A 3,451-nucleotide genomic window follows, 5' to 3' on the forward strand; every position below is an offset into this window, starting at 1 on the left:
TGCCTGCCTGCCTGCCTGCCTGCCTGCCTGCCTGCCTGCCTGCCTGCCTGCCTGCCTGCCTGCCTGCCTGCCTGCCTGCCTGCCTGCCTGCCTGCCTGCCTGCCTGCCTGCCTGCCTGCCTGCCTGCCTGCCTGCCTGCCTGCCTGCCTGCCTGCCTGCCTGCCCTGCCTGCCTGCCTGCCTGCCTGCCTGCCTGCCTGCCTGCCTGCCTGCCTGCCTGCCTGCCTGCCTGCCTGCCTGCCTGCCTGCCTGCCTGCCTGCCTGCCTGCCTGCCTGCCTGCCTGCCTGCCTGCCTGCCTGCCTGCCTGCCTGCCTGCCTGCCTGCCTGCCTGCCTGCCTGCCTGCCTGCCTGCCTGCCTGCCTGCCTGCCTGCCTGCCTGCCTGCCTGCCTGCCTGCCTGCCTGCCTGCCTGCCTGCCTGCCTGCCTGCCTGCCTGCCTCCTGCCTGCTGTCTGTCTGTCTGTTTGTCTCCTGCCTAGTAATCCGCAACGTGGAACTGGGAGACAGAGTGTTAAGATGATTCAGCGATTTAAAAGGATCGTGTGAGATAAAACGAGAAATGGATGGAAAAACACAAGAGGTCAGACAGCATCTGTGAAAAGGAAAGACGCAAGTTAACGTTTCAGCTCGCTGGCCCCTTGATCACAACTGGAAATGAAAAAAATCAACGTCGTGTAATGTTGCAGGCTGGATGGGTGGGATGGATAAAATTAACAAATGTCTTTGTTAGCTTGCAGTCAGTGCTCTTTGGCAATATACACTTTATCTGATGGAGGGATTAAAACAACAGGGATTAACAGCAGGGAACATTCAAGGGGAAATCTGTTTAATCTCCAACTACCTTTACACCATTGTTCGTGATCCGGCCGACCACAATGGCGAGAGGGAGCGGAAAAAAAGAGATAGAGAACTTTGTACTACGGTGTCAGTATAATAACTTCAGCGGACGAAGGAGACAGTTACCGACTTCAGGAAGGATTCATGTCGCAATCAGTAGCAATGGTACGAAAGTGGAAATGGTTGAGAAATTCAAAATTTGGGCGTTAATATTACAAGCGGTCTGTCGTACCAGATGGTATGAAGCCAGAAAGTACATATTCCAAACTCAGAAAGAGCGTCTTCCCCTCCGCTACCAGACTTCTGAACGATTCTTTCATAAGCTATAGTACTGTCGGATTCGACTCTACCTGATTGCAGACAATCAATAGCATGCAAAACAAAGTTTTTCACTGTGCCTCGGTACACGTGGAAATAATAAACTTACAGGTAAACCGCTCACAAAGTCATAGAGTCACAGATCTTTACAGAATGACAACAGAGCCACCCTGTTCCATAACAACTTTTATGGCACACGAAGCGAGTCCCAGTTCTTGCATTTGGTCGAAATCCCGCAACATTTTCCCACGGCAGATCCTGGGTACATGGGCCGAGCTGCCAGAAATTGTGGATGCATTGGTGACCATTTTCCAATGTTCTACAAATTCTGGATTAGTTCCTGTGGACTGGATGGGTAGCTAATGTAACCCCACATTTTAAGAAAGAAAGGAGAGAGAAAACAGTGAATTGTCGACCAGATAGCCTGATATCGGTCGTGGAGAAGGTGCTTGAGTCGATTATTAAATATGTAAAAGCAGCGCATTTGGAAAGCAGTGACAGGCTCGGTCAAAGTCAGCATGGATTTATGAAGGGGAAATTCTTGTGGATTTTTTTTAGGATGTAACAAGTAGAACGGATAAGGGAGAGCCAGTAGATGTGGTGTATCTAGACTGTCAAAGTGCCTTTGACAATGTTCAACACAAGAGATTAGTGTGCATAATTAGAGCACATGGTATTGGGGGTAGGGTATTGACATAGATAGAGAACTGGTTGGCAGACAGGAAGCAAAAGTAGAAATTAACGGGTTATTTTTAGAATGGCAGGCAGTAACTTGTAGGGTGCCGCAAGGCCCAGTGCTGAGATCCCTGTTATTTAATATATATATATATATAGTAATGATTTAGACAAACGAATTAAATGTAACATCTCCAAGTTTGCGGATGGCACAAAGAGCTGGGTGACAATGTGAGCTGCGAGGAGGATGCTGTGAGGCTACAGGGAGGCTTGGATAGTTTGGGGGAGTGGGCAGATTGCATGGAAAATACAGTATAATGTGGATAAATGTGGCGTCTCCACTTTGGTGGCAAGAACAAGGAGGTAGATTATAATCTGAATGGTGTCAGATTAGGAAAAAAGGGAGGTGCAACGAGATCTAGGTGTACTTGTTCACCGGGTTCATAAGCATGCAGGTACAGCAGGCAGTGAAGAAAGCTCATGGCATGTTGGCCTTCAGAGGTAGAGGATTTGGGTAGAGGGACAAAGTTATCCTGCTGCAGTTGTAGAGGGCCCCGGTGAGCACACATCTGGAGTATTATGTGGAGTTGGGTATTGGGACAAAGCGGTCCTGCTGCAGTTATAGAGGGCCCCGGTGAGCACACATCTGGAGTATTGTGTGGAGTTGAGGTATCCTAATTTGAGGAATATTATCGTTGCCTTTGAGGGAGTGCAGCGTAGGCTCACAGTTTAATTCCCGGGATGGTGGAATGATATGTTAAAAAGAATGGATCAACTGGGCTCATATTTACTGGAATTTAGAAGGATGAGAGGGGACCTTGTAGAAGCATATAAAATACTTAAGGGATTGAGCAGGCGAGATGCAGGAAAAACATTTCCAATGGGAAGCGTATTGGGGAATGCTGTTTGAGAAGAAGGTAGGCCACTTAGGACTGAGATGATGAAATACATTTACAGCCAGAAAAGTTGTACATCTGTGGAATTCTCTAGCCACAGAAGGCAGTGGAGGCCAATTCACTGGATGTATTCAAGAGAGTGTTAGATATATCTCTTAGTGATAAGGAATCAAGGGATATGGGGAGAAAGTAGGAACAGTGTACTGAATTTGGATGATCAGGCATGATCATATCTTACTGGCGGTGCTATCTCGAAGGGCCGAATGCCCTACTCCTCCCCCTATTTCATATGCTTCTAAAGAGGATGTTGAGGCAGGTTCTGTAACAGCATGTAAAATCTATTTGGATAGGTACGGGGCAGGAAATGTTTAGCGGAATATGGGTTAATCGCGGGCAGGCAGGGCTAGTGAGATTTGGCATCTTGGTCGGCATGTGCAAGGTGGATCGATGGACCGGTTTCTATGCAGTCTGACTCGGTCACACTATCTTGCGGAAGGCATGATAACGATTACGTTCCAAAATCGTAGACTGAACACTGCTTCCTGGAGACCTCATCTAAATGCACTTCGTCCGTCTTCTATATTGAATTACGGTGTTTTACGGAGTAGAACGGGCCGATCATACATCGGTCTTCATATCCCCAGCGGCAGAGCCTGAACTGCTGCGCTGGTGCTGCGGTTGTTGTTCTAGTTCCTACAGTCAATACACCTAGGTATCTATGTGCTCA

The sequence above is a fragment of the Rhinoraja longicauda genome, chromosome 41 (assembly GCF_053455715.1).
Source record: "Rhinoraja longicauda isolate Sanriku21f chromosome 41, sRhiLon1.1, whole genome shotgun sequence".
In the NCBI taxonomy this organism is placed as follows: Eukaryota; Metazoa; Chordata; class Chondrichthyes; order Rajiformes; family Arhynchobatidae; genus Rhinoraja; species Rhinoraja longicauda.